This window comes from Podarcis liolepis (assembly GCF_965112155.1).
Source record: "Podarcis liolepis genome assembly, chromosome: 6".
Taxonomy (NCBI): domain Eukaryota; kingdom Metazoa; phylum Chordata; class Lepidosauria; order Squamata; family Lacertidae; genus Podarcis; species Podarcis liolepis.
Window position 1 is genome coordinate 40,416,963 of NC_139559.1, and position 21,118 is coordinate 40,438,080.

Consider the following 21,118-nt stretch of genomic DNA (forward strand, 5'->3'; position numbering starts at 1 on the left):
TGCTGAGCTTAGGAAGGGGGAAGGCCCATTGGGGGGGCAGGACGGCAAAAATGTTGAGCTTTTTTAGGGGAGCCAAACTTGTTAAGCTTTTTTGGGGGGAGACAGTGATCTACCAGTGATCTACCACAGACATCCAGTGATCTACTGGTAGAGCACAATCTACCTGTTGGACGTGCCTGCTCTAAACTACAAAGTCCCAAATGCTGAAACCTTTCCTCACACAGGGAAGTCATTCCATCCCCTTAATCATTTGGGGGCTCTATTCCTGTCCCTTGGAAAGGCCCAAGGCAGGTCCGGGCAGCCCCGTCATTCAAGGTCTTCTGTGCCACCATAAGGGCGAAAAACTCACTTTTCTAAAATTAAAGCAGAGGTTTGAAAGATGCCACTTTATGCAAGCACAGCAAATGTGTAGAAAACATATAACCCTGTAAGTAGGCAAAGAAAAATGGGTAGGGAGAACTCAGTGTAAAAAGCAGGAGGAAGGATGCAAACACTCATGAGGGTAAAGGAGTAGCTAGACTGTAGACAACAGGGATGAAGGGCTGCTAAAAGTAAAAAAAAGGAGCAAATGGGGACTGGGATGCAGGGCACATCAGGGGACTCTGTAGCAGACTTGGAATAATCCAGGGATTAAGGGGATATTTGTAGTGCTGAAAGAACAGCCTCTGCTTTTGGATTCGTTCAGCAACTATAAGCAGGTGTTATAAAAATCACTGAGAATACAGGATCTTTACTGGATTATTCCAAGGCAGCTACAAGAAGTAGTTCAAGGCAATTATTTTTTCCAAAGGGTTATCTGAATGGTATGATCATCTTGGTTTTTAAGTATGTTTGGGGTTTAAATGTCTGTGCAAGCGGAGATTTTTTTGTACACAAATGAGTTTGCTTTACTATCCAGAGAACCAGTACATACTTAGGATAGTGTGCAATAGAAAGAGATTTTGATAAACCTATTAATATGCTTTCTTATTGTTAGAATTCTTATACTCAAACTTATCTTATTATTTCCTTAGTAAAGCAGAAACCTAGAATTAGCCATGATTTTGTAAATAATTAAGTTGGAATCATAGAATTGTAGGGTTGGAAGGGACCCCAAGGGTCATTTAGTCCAACTTCCTGCAATGCAGGAATCTCAACTAGATCATACATGACAGATGGCCATCCAACCTCTGCTTAAACAATAAGCCACCTTTAGCTCTGCTTTATACTCTGAATTTATTTTCCCTTCTAGAAAGCAAAAAACAAAAGAACATATCTCAGGAGGCTGTGGGCAGTTGTGAGAAAAAATTCCATGTAGGCTGTTGAAGAATAAAATCCTTATTTTGTTCAACATCCTGAGACCTCATTTTGGATGCGCTTCAGTTTTTATATTTCTTCTTCTCTTTCTTGAAAACCAACACATAAGCAGTGGGACCACCACAGATGTAACTGTGAACAATGGGTTTAAGGCAGGGGTAGGCAAACTAAGGCCCAGGGGCCGGATCCAACCCAATCGCCTTCTAAATGCGGCCTGCAGACAGTCCGGGAATCAGCGTGTTTTTACATGAGAAGAATGTGTGCTTTTATTTAAAATGCATCTCTGGGTTATTTGCGTTCATATTTTTTGTCAAAATATAGTCCAGCCCACCACATGGTCTGAGGGATGGTGGACTGGCCCATGGCTGAAAAAGGTTGCTGACCCCTGGTTTAAGGATTGGGTCAAATGATTTCATACTTCCCTTTCCTCTCTGACTCACCAACAAGAAAATGCTCTTGGTTCCTCCTCCCACATTTCCCATTCTGGTTTTGCAGCACCATCTGACTACTGGTAACTCTGGTTTGGGGTAATCTTAAAGTTCAATTCAGGATCTGGGCAAATCCTGCAGTCCGTTCATAATCAACATTCCTAAACAACTACCTGAATTTTAGAAGACATCTGAAGGCAGCCCTGTTTAGGGAAGCTTTTAATATGTGATGAATTCTTGTATTTTAATATTTTGCTGGAAGCTGCCCAGAGTGGCTGGGGAAACCCAGCCAGATGGGCGGGGTATGTATGGATGGATGGATAGTTAGATACATAAAAATAATTATTACCCTAAGCCATGAATAATGACAGATCTACAATTTTTCACTGGCCTTGCACACCAAGCCAAATAAATAAATAAAGTGCAATCACTAGGCCCCCTTCCCCACGTGTCAAGTCCTTCTAGCTCAGGGGTCTGCAACCTTTAAGACAAAAAGAGCCACTTGGACCCATTTCCGAAGAAAAACAACAACTGGGAGCCGCAAAACCATTGCGACATTTAAAGCATGCGCGCCGCTGCCCTCCGATCTGACAGCGGGCGGGAAGGTGAGGTTGGGACGGTGCGTGACTAACGCACGCACCGCCCCCATGCAATGTCACAGCCAGTACAGCGCCCGCCACAGTGGGGAGTGTCGGGGTGCACAATGCGCCTCCTCCCCTCGCTAGTATCCGCCCCGGAGCCGCGGCAAAGGTGTAAAAGAGCCGCATGCGGCTCCGGAGCCGTGGGTTGCAGACCCCTGTTCTAGCTTCTGTCAATGGAAAAAGCTTGGGTGGAACTGAGGCCTGCTGGTTTGGCCCTTCATGACTAAGCCTCTCTGAGGGCCTTGGCCATGTAGCTGCCAAACAGTCCTTGGCCGTCTTCTCAGCTCTTGAGCTAGAGGGTTGTCAGGGATCTGCAACAGACAATTTTATCTGTCTAGCTTTGAAGTTAAGAAGAAAGTCAGCTATTCATCCCACTTTTTGGAGGGCTGTGTTGCACTTGAGTGGCAAGCAGATATGCTGAAGCCTGCTTAAAGGCAGGTTCCTTCTCTGGAAGTTGTGGTCTTCATCTGCTGTTGCTGCCATCTTTGTTATTCTACGCATGCGCTAAATATGCACATTTGTGCAGAGAGGGGCGTTTAAGGCTGCCTGCCAGCTGAAGAACCCTTTTCCTACACATACTACTTTGAAAAGATACTGCAACCTGTCAGCAACAAAAACTATGGAGGAGGCTAGGTATTACAAACACAAGATGTATACTGCCTTGCTAAAACAAGAGAAGTAACTCAGATAATAGCAGGTGGGAAGGTCACCTACAAGTCTCAATGAACTGTGCTAGTGTGGTGTTGTGGTTAGCGTGCTGGACTAGAAATGGGGGACAAGAGTTCAAATCCCCACTCAGCCACAAAGTTCGCTGTGTGAGCCTAGGCCAGCCACTGCCTCTCAGCCTAGTCTTCCTCACAGGGCTGTTGTGAGGTGAAAACTGAGCGGAGGTGAAGTATGTAAACCACCTTGAGCTCTGTAAAAGGAGCTGTCATCAGACAACTTCCCAGGAGATTGTACTTCTGATTTTCTAACTTGCCTAGATTACTTAGTTTCCTTTTATCATTTGTTTACATGCACTCTTTTTTTCCACTGTATTGTGTAATACTTGGAAGGGACAATAATAAAAATATTGTTTTAAGCCAGACTATGGCAGGAATGTTTCCAACAGCTGTAGAATTCACTTTAAAGCTCATCTGGAATTAAACAGAGGAGGGTGTTTCTCCCCACGAAAGCAAGCCACACAAAATCTTCCTTTTAAAAACGGGAAAGGGGGTGGGAAGAGAACAGTTGGGCATCCAAATCGGAGGACACAATTATCAAACAGGCTGATTCATCCTAAAGATCATGAGGATAGCTGGCAACACACACTTCCACTGGCGCACAGCCATGCTTTCTGGTAATACAGAAAGTATGAAACTCATTTGCGGGGTTGCCTTCTTTGCATACGGACGGGACACGCCACATGTAGAAGCCTCTGGCTCAAGAGAAGAAAAGAGTCTTCCACAACTCAATATAGAAAGAACACCCAGCAAGTCTTCCCACTCCTGACTAAAAGCAGATAAAGAGCGGGTAGCTGCCAATTCAGCAATTACCAAACTATTACAAAAGACCATTGAGCACAGTGTTCTTGATTAGGGATCAAATATTCCACCAGATATTTCTCAAATGTCCCAACTCAGCATTTCCAAATGGTTCGTCAGGAACCATTTGTGCTGCATGGGAAGCTGTAGGGCGGCATCAGCGGGGGATGTGGGAGATGCAGAGAGCATCCCCTCCCCCATGTTCTGCTTCCAGGACAGGTTACAGGCAGGTCCAATGTGTGCTGATGGCACCAGAAATATAGCAGCAAAGGTGGACTAATTCTCAAGACCACACTATTTACAACTCACTAGAACTGATATGATAAAGGGCAGGGGTAGATCATAACTCCTCTCCTCTACAATTCCAATCCTGGCCTTGCTAGTTGGAGTTGATGGTTATTGGAGTTCAATGACATGTGGAGAACCACAGGTTTCTCACAGCTGGTATACTAGTGGACTAGGACCAATGACACCTGGGTTTAAATCCCTGCATGGGTGTGAAGCATATTTGGTGTTTATGGACTCATTACACACACTCTCTCTCTCATTCTAATCCAGCAGTTCTCAACCTGTGGGTCCCCAGATGTTGTTGGACTACAACTCCCAGCTTCCCTGAGCTCCGGCCTTGCTGGCTAGGGGTGATGGGAGTTGTAGTTCAACAACATCTGGGGACCCACAGGTTGAGAAAGGCTGTAATCCAACTCATAAGGTTACTATAATGGTAAAATAGAGGGGCATATCCTCCTGATCTTTTCAGAAGGGAGCTAAGGTAAACATGTACATAAAGAACAACAAATAGTTTGCACCTCTGAACCAGTATAAGATGTTCACACATGCATACACAAAAAGATAGCAGTTCCTCTACTACATGCACAGAATAACCAGCTTCATAAGCAAAGATTCATAATTCTTCTTCTGTGTATTTTACTTCATGTTTCAGCTTCTAGGATATATTTTCCACTGTGATGCAAATGCAGCACCATCTTCCTGATGGAGTAGGATGCAGTCCCAAAAAACAAATCCCTTATTCCATTGTCAGAAGATAACAGAAGTTTCCTGCCAGAAAAACGCTGTTAACTTTCCTAGAAATGTTAAGAATACAGATTACTGTTGACTTCCATTGTTCTTTCCATAGACAGGGAGGGCGAAGTGGGGGGGGGGGAGGGGGAGAGAGAAAGATTGGATCTGTAGTAAGAAACAGATTATAGTTTCATTTAAAGAACAAAACACAAGAATGGCACTTTCAAAGCAGCTGATCTGGCAGAGTTTCTTGCCCTGTGAAAAATATCACAGGAAATGACTGAAGTTTGCAATCTGGATTGTTTCAAGGTTCAGTGTGTAAGGGAAGTGAGAGAGCCAGGGTGAAGCAAAACTACTACTTAGCTTTGCTTGCCAAGGAAAGCCAGCACGTACAAGAGGGGAAAATGTTCACATTCCCTGGACTTGTGTATGTATGCTGCTACAACAGACAAAAGCCAACAAAAGGATCAAAAGGCAGCACTCCTCAAACTTGACAATAAGCTGGCTGGGACACACAGGCTCTTTCTTCTTATATAAAAATAGCAAGAGGTCTGCCAGTCTAATGGACTGTACTTATGCTACTCCATAAAGTTTACAGGCTTTGCATTTCTTTAGCCACCTGGCTATGCATTTTCACATGACACTGTGCTAGTGCAAAAGAGCTCGCAAGGGGTCATCTTACAGCAAGTGGTCGATCTGCTCCAATACAACCATGGTCAGGATCTATTTTAGCTGCTGTAACATCACAGGTGGATTAAGCAGCCTGGGGCTATACAATCAAGAATTAAGGGAAACTGGGAACACTTGGGAAGTTGCCTATACGCTGTGGGCTTTCAAATAATACGTTCCTTGGGGCAAATTGAGTGGAACAGCCATTGGGTACCAACACCAACATTTGTGTGTGTATAAAATCCACTTGTTTCTTTTTAGTGTCAGGAACAGAGACTCTTAGTAGCACTATGTGCTCCTGAAGCTCATCTTATGCCTACCCTACCAAGACCAGCAGGGCCTTTAGTGTGATTGTGCCTGCCCCGTGGAATATGCTTCCAAGGACCCTCAGTCAGGCACCTGCAGTATTGGCATTTAGGTGCCTGCTTAAAAGTAATCCTTGCCAAACTCGGCACAAGGGTCCATTTATTAATTTTGTATGCTGCCCCACGCTTTATCTGTAGATCTCGGGGCAGTTCAAAGCATAAAGATACAAGATAAATACACAAAATACATAATAAAAACAAGAGCAAAACAAAACAAAACAATAGCACTCCTCCCTTCTCCTCCCTGCCCAAGTTGGAAGCATTTAATATGATATATAAATAAAGTACCGTATTTTTCTGTCTATAAGAGGCTCCCATGTATAAGACGCCCCATATTTTGGGGGATTCAGATTTAAGAAAATGGCCTTGGCACTATCCACATATAAGACACCCCCAAATTTTTGACATAATTTATTAGGGGGGGGACCTAGTCTTATACACGGAAAAATACGGTGTGTGTATAATATATATATGTATAATATATACATGTATAATATATATATATAATATAATATAATATAAATATATAAAGTAACTGACAAGCAAGTATTGTGTCCTGGGTTTATTGAAGAAGGGGCAGGGTGCAAATGTAAATAGTACAATTGATACTACACATGGTAGCCTGAAATACACGCAGAATCCTCAAAAAATGGCCACAAGAGGAGGTTGGAAGCTGTGCTCTGACTATGCTTCTGAAATTCTCAGGAGCACCTGTTAGAGACAGAATATGTTTTGCGCTCTTTAAACATTATTTGGGAAATCTGTTAATATCCCATAGAAAGGAGTTTTAGATAATATTTACAGATCAGAAACCTTTCCTTCTAAAACATCGAAAGAGCAGTTCTGTATTCCCATTGTGCTTTCAGAGAAGTGTTTTTTTCTTCTTTGCAAAACAAGCTACACATTTTAATAGCTTTAAAACGTCACATACTAGAGCTGGAAGAAAGGAATATAATCCCCAACCCACACAAAGCAAGAATGAGGATGGCAGAAGTTTCATTCAAATTTCAACAAAACAAGAGGCACAGCATGGGAGTAGAGTTATAAAAATCACTCCTAATTGGGAAACGAAACAAGGCAGGATTTTTTTGATATATATTTTTTAAGCTCTCCAAGAACCCACACAGCACTCACCATCTCATTTTTGGCCAGAGTTTTTAGGACAGAGTAGTGGGGGACTCTTGAGCTGAGCTCGTTTGGAACATCTTACCTCATGTGCCTTAAGGGATTTACATTGTATTTGATGATCTAATCAAAGAACGGGTTAGAACAAACAATGTTAACACTGACCTTGATACCAGATGTTCTGAGAATGCAACCTGTTAATAAAACCAAAATAACTTTGCACATACATAAATGGCATGACAAAGATTCAGAATGTCAGAATTAGCAGGTAAGGGAAATCATGCAGCTTCCTTGGGTCAAGGACACTAAAAAGTGAAGTCCTAAATCCACCTTCTAGGGCAGTGTGTGCTATCTGGGACTGATGGGAACTGCAGTCCAAATTTCAAAAGCTTGACACAAGTTTGTGACCTTTTGGTTGATCCTAATTAAGCGATTACCTAATTGTGGATTTCAGATATTTTTCTTATGGACCAATATAGCTAACTTTACTACCTCATGCCCACTCTGGTCCATTCATGAATGTTTCCAAAACAGCAAGTGGCCCGTGCACTCCACTTCAGTCTAGAGACAGAACCAAGACTCTGTTAAACGTTGTACCTTGGTTCCTGAATGCCTTGCAAGTTGAACGCTTTGGCTCCCAAACACTGCAAACCCAGAAGTGAGTGTTCTGGTTTGCAAACTTTCTTTGAAACCCGAACATCCAACACAGCTTCTGCAACTTCCAATATTTTATTTTATTTTATTTGTTTTGTGTGTTGTGCTTTATGATGGGCGTAAAGCCGAATAAACATTTTGATTGATTGATTCCAATTGGCTGCAGGAGCTTCCTGCAGCCAATCAGAAGCTGCACCTTGGTTTCCACACGTTTTGGAAGTCGAACGGACTTCCGGAAAGGATTCCGTTCGACTTCCGAGCTACGATTTTATTTCCAGAATGTCACGGAGGAAGCGCTTTTGTTTCTTAGTCCTAACAGCCCTCAACGCAGTCTGAAAAGCCATTTTAGCACCCAGCAGAGACTAATCTAATTATGTCTGCACCACAACTGCTGGAATCCATTTTAAGATTGTTTCCATCTGCTGATGTCATGCCAGCTTTCCCCTTCTCCTTACTTCTCCACCCCCTGTTTTAACACCTGGCTTGAGTGAAGCTTTCTGGAAAGCTCCAAAGCTTATTTACTACTTTGTGACATTTTTGTAGGGTCCTTATAAAGGTATTTCCCTATTGTCTGCTTTGGATCCCTTCCCCCTGAAGAACCAAGCAGGCTATCTTTAGCTTCTGCAGGCATTCATCCTGAACACACAAGGGCAAAAAGTATGTATGGGGTTGGCTTTGCCCCCAATGTCCTCACATGCACTTGCCCCAGACCCTACACACCCAAATTTCATGTGTTTAGCCCAAGGGTCTGAAGGAGGCTTCTAAGTGTGTTTGGTTGAACACGCTGAGAGAAGCCTCCCTGTGATCAGAAACCCTGCATTATCAGGATTCCAGGCACTGAGGTAGCTTCAAAGCATGTCCATCCAGACTTCTTCAGATGCTCAGGCTAAATATGTGAAAGGGTGCGGCAGGTGTGCACAGAGTCACTGGGGGTGGCATGCACACACTTTCCCCCTCTTGAGTTCATGAACTCCTGAAGAGTGCTTATGGTTCCCCATGCACCCTGGTATATCCAGTGTAGGTGGAACAAGGCACCTATTTCAGTAGGCATTGTCATATATTCCCGCAAGCATGATCTTCTTCCTGTACTTGTGATATTTTGCCCATAAATAAAGCTAGCAAAACATTTCCTCCAACCTGGCCTTCATGCCTCTGAGCCAAAGAACAGTGTGACGTTGGAAAAACAGGTACAGGAGTTTATTCACGGCTAGCCTCTTGAGCAGCAGCTTGTCATCATAGAAAGCTGGCACAGTAGCACATTTTTATTAAAAAGGAGAGGGAGGGAAGGAGAGCTTACTAGAAGAAACTACTGACATACCACAGTTTGTTTAAAGATCTACCCCACCTTTGTAGTATATGAAGTCCTCAGGGCAGTTTACCACTCTAATAGTTTGGGGTTGCTTTGTTTTAATTATTTAAAAAGCATTAAGATAATATTAAAAGCAAGTAAAAAACAAACAAGGGCAGTTACAGTAAAGGTCTTAAAGACTTGGTCTAACAACAACAACAACAACAACAACAACAACAACAACAACAACAACAACAATAATATACCTAATTGACATAACCTAGTACCAAAAAGCTAACAATGGTTGTGCCAAGCAAACATGTTTAGGGAGAGAATTGCTCCAAGACAACCTTTTTATGGAGGTCAAAGGTCTCTTTTCATCAAGATGCTTCCCCCCCCCCTTTTGGGGGGTTAAAAACAACTAGTTCTCCTTTTGTTTCTTCTCAGCAGTTGCCACAAAGCTGGAGCTCCTCCTTACACCCAGTCCAGCTGGACTGCCATACTAAGGGTCCACATCCATATGTGAACTATGAAGACTTGCTCTCTCTTCCACATATGGCATAATGCTAGCTTCTCATGTCCTGCAACTCAATTCCTAAAACTGTCAAGAATTAATATGTTATGAGCCAAACCAAGGCACACCACAGGCAATACCTAGAAAGTGCCCGCCACCAGAGGAGGAGAACTGAAATCACCATTCTCCGGTTCTTTAGAGTTGCCTACCCAAGCCCTATGCGAACTGATATGGCTTAGATGACATGGTTCTCCCCGCCAAAAAGAGAGTGTGTGTGTGTGCAAGAAGAGCACAGCATGAAAATCTCCTTTAAACCAAAGGAAAATATATGGACATTAAAGAGTTAAGAGAGACAATTCTCAGCTGTCCAAACTACTGCGCCACAATTCACAAAGCTATTACAAAGTGGTGCATAGCAGAAATACCAAGGGCCCACAGAAATATGGCAAGTAGAACCACTGGTGTCTGGTGGCGCCAGTTTGCATGTTGACATACCGCATGAGGTTACACATGAAAGGCCATAGGGCAGGAGGGGGGAATATGATTAAGCACAGCACCATTCTAATTTCTGTCTGGGACTGTCACCTCAGTCAGTCCACGCCCAAATCTCAGCCTCACGCAGTCGGGACACATTTCTTGGGAACCCACTTTAGATATTGCATTATAACCATGAGGGCTCCCCTCGACCCCTATTTAATCCAGGAACAATAAGGCCGCCTTTCTTGTTTTTGCACACTTCATCTCAAAGAGATTTTACAAAATAAACAGACTATTTACATAATTTTTATTTAACACAGGCAGCTCAGCATTGAGAAGCATTTGCAGAGATAAGGACTAACCCTACAGTAAAGAGATCGCAATCTGAAAAAGACAGACAAGACAGACAGGATATTCTGGGAAAGAGAAGAGCAGAGGTGGAGGTTAAAAAGAAGGGTTTTGCTTTCATAAAAATTAAAAACTCACTCAATGATAGCCATGCATACACAAGAACTGTCACTTATAACTGGAGGGTGATTGCCTCTGAGGGAATTTCATGGAAGGGAAGCTAATAGCATTTCTAACTAAAACTACAAAGGAATTTAACCACCACTAAATGCAGCTACTGTACCATGCAAGCTGACTTTTGCTGTGAAAGTGGTGAATGCTCTGATTTAGATTTATGACCACCCAAGGAGAAGGCTTCAAACGTGCAGTGCTCAAAAGGGATCCCTTCATGTAGATCAAACATCGACTCCAATTCATTACTTCTGGTTGGATATTATTGCTCCAGTGCCTCAGTGTGAAAAGGATTAAAGGATGATATTTCCCCAAAGACTGGAGCTGGTTTAACTATACCAGGTTGCTTGTGCTCAAATACAAATACTTCCCCTCTCTAAAAAAATTATATTAAAAAATCAGCATAGGCTCGTGAAGTTTGGTAAGAAGACCCGTTTTCTTCCTTGTTTAAAAATATGGTGCTCGCTGCTAATGCCTGCTTCCCAAACAATGATGATAAACCAGGAAGCAAAGCCGAGGGGAAGAGAGAGAAGTTCGGGCTTCTGCTTTCGGCTCAGTTGGTAGAGCACGGGACTCTTAATGTCAGGGTCATGGGTTTGAGTCCCACACTGCATAAAAGATTCCTGCATTGCAGGGGGCTGGAGTAGACGACCTCTGTGGTCCCTTCCATCTCTCTAGTTCTATTATTCTAAGTACAGTAGTACCTCGGGTTAAGAACTTAATTCGTTCTGGAGGTCCGTTCTAAACCTGAAACTGTTCTTAACCTGAGGTACCACTTTAGCTAATGGGGCCTCCCGCTGCCGCCGTGCGATTTCTGTTCTCATCCTGAAGCAAAGTTCTTAGCCTGGGGTACTATTTCTGGGTTAGAGGAGTCTGTAACCTGAAGCGTCTGTAACCCGAGGTACCACTGTATGTCAAAATAAGAGGCAATAATTTTGGCACAACCATTTCTGGTTTTGTGTGACAGTTCCTATGCTCATGTTGAGCCCAGATCTCAGCTGCAGTTAACAGTGGTAAGTTCACCAATGTAGGTAAAAGTGCCCATAACAGTCAAGATATAAACATGTTGTTGTGACACAAAGTATTTCGATGACTTGTTACTAACTGAATCATTTCACAGTCAGTGGCATACATCTAGCTTTCATTATTCAAAAAAACTCAGGGCAGGGTTGAAACAAAAAGGTTCCTGTTCGCTTTCCATTGAACAACTGCATATATGCTGCAAATAGACTATGAAAATTTTTAATAATCCCAGATGCAAGCCTTTGACATTGACTCTTAAGTTATGTATTCAGTAATAATGGGGATTCTCTGCCTGTGGCAAGAGGGTCAGAGGTTAACACATTATACCTCAGGCAGCAAGTAGGACAGGCTTTGTACTACCTGATAAGCTATTTTGGATCAGCACGGGTGCCTGTTAAACTAGTTTACAGACCTAATTTACAGGTTTGATGTTACGAAGTAGAATTTCAACCATTTACAGTACAATTCTATACTTCTATAGTGCACTTAGTACACTTAGAAGGAAGTCCTATTTAATTCAGTGAGGATTATTCCCAGGTATAGGATTACCGTGGTACCTCGGGTTAAATACGCTTCAGGTTACAGACGCTTCAGGTTACAGACTCGGCTAACCCAGAAATAGTACCTCGGGCTAAGAACTTTGCTTCAGGATGAGAACAGAAATCGTGCTCCGGCTGCGCGGCAGCAGTGGGAGGCCCCATTAGCTAAAGTGGTGCTTTAGGTTAAGAACAGTCTCAGGTTAAGAACGGACCTCCAGAACGAATTAAGTTCTTAACCAGAGGTACCACTGTACACTCTTAAACACCCTGGTGAACTTTCCAATCAGAACTTTCCTCATCCTTTGAAGGCTTTCAAAATTTATGTTGAAACAGAATGTATCTGAACATTTGCAGGACCAATTCAATACGGCAAAATCAACTGGCATTCCTAGTGTTTTGATTTACAAAACAGGCCCACTGAGTCGCTGTTGAGTACCATATTTTTCGCTCTATAAGACACACCAGACCACAAGACGCACCTAGTTTTTAGAGGAGGAAAACAAGGAAAAAAATATTCTGAATCTCAGAAGCCAGAACAGCAAGAGGGATCGCTACGCAGTGAAAGCAGCAATCCCTCTTGCTGTTCTGGCTTCTGGGATAGCTGAGCAGCCTGCATTCGCTCCATAAGACGCACCCCCACATTTCCCCTTACTTTTTAGGAGGGAAAAAGTGAGTCTTATAGAGCAAAAAATACGGTAATTCAAACAAAGGCTAGGGAATAAAGCAGGTCTCTCAAAACAGTATATGCCAAATACACTCCTAGGATCATGGGGAGGAAAGGAAAAGTTCTGAATAGTTTAACATGCCCGTTTACCATATTTAAAATACAAACACACACAAGATAAAAGACGGGACTTAAGAGGTTGATATTAATTTTTCAAATCTAATGACTGATATTTAGAAGTTTAGCCCTCAGTAGCTTGCAATGAGATTTAAGTACTAAAATACAACAGCTTATAGATTTAATTCCCAGATCTTAACATCTGTTACAAGATGAAAGTACTTAGGAAATGGAATATCAAAAAGATATTTCTAATTAAAGCTAGTTATAAAGAATCACAATAAAAAGGTAAATAGACATTATTTACCTTTTTATTGTGATTGTTTATAATCCACCCCGCCACTGAACATACCCAGACACAAGATAGAGGATATCAAACAAAATGTAACATGCAACAATAAAACTACAACAAAATCTTAATAAAAACATCAATATCCTTCTTTTTCTTGCTGTGATTAATCAATGTTATCATTAATGGCATGTATTCTTTTTATATTAAATATATGCATCCTTTTTGTATTAAAATATTCAATAAATCCATTTCATCATTAATGGCATGCTGAAATTTAACAATCCACACACTCCATAGTACAAGGTGTTCTTAGATCACTTAGGAAAATGATAATAGAATTTTCAAGGTTTAGCACTGTTTTCATATACAAGGCTTATTTTTTTCAAACCACTTAAAGTCATAATGCACTCTTTATTCTAATTATATACTTTTAAGATTTTCAAGCAGTGGTGATCTTTAGGCTCATTTCCCCCACACCTCAAGTCCTTAAAAACCCCCACCACAATCACCACCCAATATTCTAGTTGTGAACATCTGTTGTTTACAAGTGCTCAGCCTGAAGGCTGCCAGGCTTGTCTGCATCCTCTTCAGGACACAGGCAGCCAAAAAGTCGCCTGAACTTCATGCTGGGATGTCCTGGCTGCTCTGATAGTTGGAAGTTGACAATTGCTGCTTAGCATCTCACTTCCGAAGATTATCCTCATTTTCTAAAGCCATTTTATCATCCTGTCTTAAAATAGGCCGCAGTGTTACTTTTGTTTAGCTGCTTGGTAAGATATGGCAGAGAACATGCTTTGTATATAGACTGTTTCAAGGTCCCTGGCAGGTCTAGTTAAAGGAACTCGGGCAAGAAGACTTAGAAAAGTCTCTCACCCAGGACACGCAGAGCTGCTGTCAGTATCATCACCGCCACCCAAAGAATACCAGAATAGCAAACAACTACAAAAATAATTAAAGAAAAAACAAGCATCCTCACAACTACTAATTTCAAAGTTGCCAGAAACAATGTCTTTCAACCACCATGTGCCTAGGTGAACAGGAATGCATTAAAATTCCACCTAAACATCAACACTGAGGGAGACAGACACACCTCACCAGGAAAAACGTTCCACAAATGGGAGAGTCCTATCAAGAACGCTCTGTTATGAGTCAGTGCCAACCCGGCAGCCTCCAGAGACAGCACCCCCAACAGGATCTCTCCTGTAGACTGTAAGAACTGAGATGGTTGATACTGGTGGAGGTGCTCTTTTGGATATTTGGGTGCCAAGCCATTTAGGGCAAATATTAACAGCTTGAGTTGGGCATGGTAGCTCACTAGGAGCCACACACAGTGCTTTCAGGACTGGTGACCTGTGGTCCCATTGGGCTAAACCAGGGGTCAGCAACCTTTTTCAGCAAGGGACTGGTCCATTGTCCCTCAGACCTTGCTGGGGGCCGGACTATATTTTTTGGGGGGGCGGGGGGGGGGAATGAACGAATTCCTATGCCCCACAAATAACCCAGAGATGCATTTTAAATAAAAGCACACCTTCTACTCATGTAAAAACACCAGGCAGGCCCCACAAATAACCCAGAGATGAATTTTAAATAAAAGGACACATTCTACTCATGTACAAACACGCCGATTCCCGGACCATCTGCGGGCCAGATTGAGAAGGCGATTGGGCCACATCTGGCCCCCGGGCCTTAGGTTGCCTACCCCTGGGCTAAACCATTCACCAACCTGTACTAGCTGCAGATTCCGGACAGGAGGACCCCTGAAGCCGGACATCCTCAGTCCAGGAATGGCTATAGCTAGTGGACCAGCCTGAGCTGGGCATAATTACTCCTAGCCACAGAGGCCACTTGGACAGATATGACATCAATGTGTCCTCCCAGGCTATGAACATATTCCTTCAGGGGGAGTGCAGCCACTCCCAAAACATCATCTACCTAATTCCCTGATATGAGAGCTGACTACCCACGAGCACCTCCATCTTTTCAGGGTTCAGTTTCGCTTTCTTGGCCCCAATCCGGCCCATCACTGCTTCCAGGCACCAGTCCAACACCTCCACAGTCTCTCCTGATTCAGATGGAACGCACAGATAGAGCTGCATGTCATCAGTATACTGGTGACACCATGCTCCTCCTTGAAAAGAAATGTAATTAAGCATTTTGGAGACTGAGCAGGCCATAGGTGTAATTTTGCAAGACAATGTACCGTATTTTTCGCCCCATAGGGTGCACTTTTCCCCCTCCAAAAGAAGAGGAAATGTGTGTGCGTCCTATGGGCCAGTGCGTCCTATAGGGCGAAAAATACGGTATAGATATGGCGCAGGTAATTTGGCAGTATAAATGATAGAACAAATCAGAGTTACAAATGTCAGGAAAAAGTTGCTTCACTGTGGGACATTCACTTCTCTAACCTTCATATAGGTAGTTCATTATAAATTATTATTATTATTATTATTATTATTATTATTATTATTATTATTATTTAGGATGCAGCTGTGTGGAAAGCCAGAAGTGGGTCTCATCCCTGAAATCTATGTTGAACTCTCCCTTTAGCAAATGCAAGCTCCTGATTCAACTACAGTCAACTACAGGCAGGAGGGCATAATAGACTTGCCAATAAGAGCATTGTTAGCATTGGATCCTTCCATGCCACATAGCTCCTGCTGCAGCAATAAGAGAAAACAGTGGCATCAGAAGCTTCCCCTGCAGGTAAATCCATTGTTCTGCATCCATTGCAGAGAGTTTGGGACTTGGAGCCAGATTTCAAACCATCTGCTACCCTGAAATAGTTCTGCTAAAGAACAAAATCTCTTGGGGCTTCCAAAGTGTTTGATTCAAAGCTTCAGTCTGAGGCCTCGGTGTCTGTTTTCCTGCACGTTTAGCAGCACCATGACAAATTCAATATTCTTCTCCCTTCACGTCAATGACCAGAAAAAGTAGCTTATTTATATATCATGGCTACAAGTGCCTGAGCTCTTCTAATGTCATGTTGGACCCGTGTGGTAGACACAGAATAAACAATGCTTCTCTGACTTCCATTCCTATAACAGCTCATGGACTGGGAGAAACTTTCTGGAGCTACTTTGGGAAAAGTAAACCTGTTACAAAGGGGCTGACAGGTTCCCCACCTTCCTTTCAAGGTAGGACAAACTTGGAGGTGACCTTTGTGTTATTTACTGACAAATACACTCCACACTATGGCCTGAACATGTGTGAAATCGGAAGACACAGATCCAAGTCAGCTCCCTTTTAGTAACCACATGGCATTAGAAACCCCAACTGTGATTGAGAGTCAATTTGAGACTGTGAATAAGTAAAGCTGTTTAATCTACACCACATTTCAAATTCAGGATGTGTGATTAAAGGATTCAAGATAAAGAAGTAAGAGATATCAGAAACCGCAAAAAAGAAAATGAAGCAGTAATTTTTCTTACTAATCCGTCCTCCAATATAGTCCCCACATTATTAGTTTTATGGCTTACAGAAAGCAGCATTCTTCTTACATGCAGTTGGATGCACAGGACGTGCTGAGGCAAGGGAGACAAACAACCCCATTTTAATTTTGTGCTTCAAGGGGACAATGATAGTTGCTGGAGTGAGTGGGGAAAGGGGAAATGGAAGTGTGGGGGACAAGCATGTTGTCTGAATCCCAAGGGCCTTAAATCTTGTCATTCACTGGAAACAGGAAAGGAGAGAGGTAAATTGGGGATATTGCCCTTTTGGTCCCCTGTCAAATGGGCTTATTAACAGGTGAAGAACATCCTTGTGAGTGTTCATACACAGCACAATGCCTACATGTGTTGCTTTCTCTGCCCTTACAGAAGAAGAGTTTTAGAAGACATGAAAAAAATTCAAGAGAGACAGAAAGATGCTGCTATTCTCACAAAATCTTATAAGAATTGCAGCACCGGCCTTCAAGTGCCTTCTCTCTTGTTTCAAACTGGAGGCTTTTGTGGAACGCCATGGGTGACAGACAGATGGCAGGTGACACAAACAGCTGAGATGGAAAGTAGAGGCATTTGAAGGGTATCATACTGATCTTCAGATGAGAGGATTCCTAAGTAGCAAGAAAGAACATGACTTACAGTTACAAGCATTTCAAAAATCCATATTAGGGGAATACCTTTAAACTGGCCAACCGTGTGTGTGTGTGTGTGTGTGTGTTGGTGTGCAAGTGTTTTGCGTTCTCCTAAGCTCTTCATCAGGCTAGACAGTAAAATAAAGCGAAGTGAGAGAGGAGAGAAAAATTGTCACACCGTATGGTAAGGAGAGCTTGACTAGCAGGTATTGCTATTAGGTATTGCCCTGAGATGAATTCTGGTATTGTTTTTTATGGACAAACACAGCTACCTTTCATTCGGCTTGGAATATACTGAATTTAGCCATTAAACAGCAGAAGTGGAAGAAGAGGGTCTTCTGTCACCTGAAGATAAAACTTGATTCTCTGAGGGAACATTTCCTCCAGCTGTTAGGTAAAGTTACCAAATTTGCTTCTATTGACGTTTAGGCACACCACCAAAAATTAATCTCTCCCTGTTGTCATTCATCGTATACCGCCCTATTTTCTCCCTAGTTTCTTTTTATTACTGTTTTCCACCTATGATGGAAATTCTGTGTCTTACCCAAAGGTAAAGGGACAAACTTGGGATTAACAGTTGGTTGTTGTAATTCCAGAGTTGAGGACAACCTGATACCTGTGTGGCACATAAAGGAGTTTCATCTGAATGCCTGCTACTTCCTTCCCCATTCTGCATTAAGATTCATACCAGATATAGACTCGTGGCATCATCACCAGCAGTTTTTCTCCCTGCCCCAACTTTGCTTTGCTTACCTCCTACCCTGGTGAAAAGTTCAGCAGCACTCAAAAGCTTGCATGCTATTTTGTGATACTTCAGTAGGCCTATCAAAAAGACATTGCACTAATACAGATTTGGCTAATACAGATTTTGGAGTTATTCTTATGAGCCAACAGGTCCTTTACTTTTTGTACAACCTGGAATATGTAAAGATCACCAGTGTTGAAGCAATGATTCTTTAACATCAACTTCATTGGACTGGCCATGTTGTTCGGATGCCTGATTATCATCTTCCAAAGCAACTACTCCCAACTTAATAATGGAAAGCAAAATACCGGAGGAAAACAAAAGAGGTTTAAAGACGCTCTCATGGCAAATCTTAAAAAATGTATTATAAGCTCTGGTAACTTGGAAACACTGACCTGCAAGCGCTCCAACTGGAGAACAACCTTTACCAAAGGTGTCATGGACTTTGAAGAAGCACAAACTCAAGGTGAAAAGGAGAAATGTGCTAAGAGGAAGGCACATTTGGCAAACCTTCACCATGATCAACTCCAGCCCAGAAACCTATGTCCCTACTGTGGAAAGACGTGTGGATCCAGAATTGGCCTCCACAGTCACTTACAGACTCACTGTTAAGACCGTGTTCATGGAAGACAATCTTACTCGGCTACGAGTGATCGCCAATGAAGACGAAGAAGAGACAACTTGGAACATTTCAAAGCTGTAAACAGTGATATTATCCTATAATCACCACTGACTGGGGAAAAATTGATCACACCACTGCAAAACAAGCAGGGAAACCACCAAAATAGCATCTATAAGATGCAAACACTAAAACAGGAAAAGCTGCTCGTGATAGAATTCTGGCCTCCAACAACCTATGAAATATTACCCCAAAACACAGGTTTCATGGGTTGTGAAAATTTTGCTGTAGGGATGGGTGAGATTCAGTGCTAGGAAACTGGTTATTTCCATAACTTAAAAGGTTGTGTACTCCAAATTAGAACAACGGATCATATTCACCATTTTATCTACTTTTGATACTCATCACGCTTCAGGCTATAATCATATGGGACACCAAGACACTCTGCTTTAACAAACAAAATTTCACCCATGAACAGAAAGAAAAAAAGTAATCTGCTACAACTGTTCCCCAACACTTCTGAGTAACACACACTGAAGCATTAATTAAAAGCCTGCTGGCTAGCTTAACAACTTCCATATCAAATGTTCAACTGAAACACCCAACAGAAGGAAAGCAGCAGCTATAGGCAAAATGTCTCTAATGAGAGAGCATTTCCACTAGGGAAATTTGACACCATCTTTAAACAGAAGTTTATTCTTGCACTTATCACTGGAAAAACCTAGGGGTTGTGCATTTGGACTACACAAGAACTAACAACTACCCAAAACTGACATTTCTCTTTAATGGCACACAGAGTGCAGATCTAAAGCATTTTTAAAGCCTCCCGCTGTTGATGGAAAATGGCAGACAAAAAATGTTCAAGACACAATTATAGTTCTATAAATATGAGAAGGACACTTACAACTCTCTTTATTGGCTATGCTTAGGGGATCAGGCTTTGGTGGTGATGTAGTGCAGGGTATGTCTTAATGAGGATGTTTGCATTAAGTATCAGTTAGGGGGAGAACAAAAGGTGAACCACTTCAAAGCTGTATAAAAAGGAAGCCAAAGGGTGAAAAGTTAATGGCTTTCAGAGGAAGACTTTCTAGTAAAAAGGAAGGTTGCATCTCCCATCACAGCCAAACCGTATTCCCAAACACAGCAATTAAATCGAGTAATAAAAACAAAGCATTCTAATCCCTCAATGGCTGGAAATTAAACAAACTGAATTTAGGATGGAGGCTCATCCAGATGGATCTTTTCTCCCGAGAACAGGCTGAATATTCTGGAGCAGATATTATTGTGATCCCAACACTGATTTTACACCAAGCTGCCATCCCAGCTGCTATCCCAACAACACATTTTGAAAGGCTTCACACATTGTCGAGCTGTGCAGCAGAAGTTAGGAAGGTTCCCTTCTCCCTGTAGTCCAATACAGACAACAAGCAGGGCCTTTCCCCTTTTCCAGAGATGGGCATCTTATCCATCTGAAAGCAATACTAGATCTCATAATGAGCCAGAAAGCCATGTCTAATTTACACATCATTTGCATTTCTTGCATGGCATTCCCATGAGTCTTGGAACTGCAAAACCACAAGATGTTGGCTGCATATATTCTGCCACAAAACATATCATGAATTTGGCATTCATGAAATGTGAGAAACTTGCAACCCTGGGGTCAAAAAATTTGCTAGGGATATTTTAGAAGCAGGGAAGTTTAGCACACTAACATCCATTAGATTGAGTTCTCTTGGATGCCTCCATGTTTCTGTTCTTTTAAACAATTCTATGCTATCACATGTTCATACACATCTCTGAAAACGTTTGTGCTAGGAACATTTTAAGATGAAAATAAAGTTTCTAGGATAAGAACACTGAGATATTACAGAAGCACCTTCGCCATGTGCTTCTAAGTTCATGGGCAATACATTTCCATTCTGTTCCAAAATACTGGTATCCTACATAAAATGCTGCACAATAGGCAGATTAGCAGGGATATTGCTCAATGCAATGAAGGATTAGTGCATTTGCACAGAGTATCTTGGCCACCTTTAAGTTTGCAAAGCAAACAAAGAGTCTTGAGGGGATACATAGTATTAGAAACCAGGTTTTTATTCAAATATCAATTTTTTAAATGAAACACGTAACTCACCAGAGCCATGGAGCTATGGGATAAAAGATCATGTCCTACTGAGACAATGAAAATGCAGAGGACTGTCCCATTTGGCTCACAATTTGGGGGGCAGTTCCCTTTAAAAGCACCATCTTCAAGTGCATACATGCAGCTCCAGAAATAAATGTAGCCGGCAGAGGAAGCAAAAATGAATCATGGTCACATATGCTCCCTAAGATCTCACTTATGTCTTTGATACAAAAGCAGCTTCTCTTTCTCTTTATCCCCTCCCCCCTCAAACTGTGTGGCTGTCAGATATAGATGGTGACCCACTCTGACTGCTGTCCTTCAGGCTTGAAGGACGCAGCTATACAATACTGAGCCCCCTTCCTTTGACATTGATGTCAAACAGCCTTCCATTCATTTTCAGAGG

The 21,118-nt window shown here is 42.2% G+C and overlaps 1 protein-coding gene across 6 annotated transcripts in view; it reads right to left on the minus strand.

Annotated features, from left to right (window-relative positions):
- SRGAP2 (SLIT-ROBO Rho GTPase activating protein 2) overlaps window positions 1-21,118 on the minus strand; it is a 195,532-nt gene that overhangs the window by 113,307 nt on the left and 61,107 nt on the right. The window lies entirely within an intron of this gene.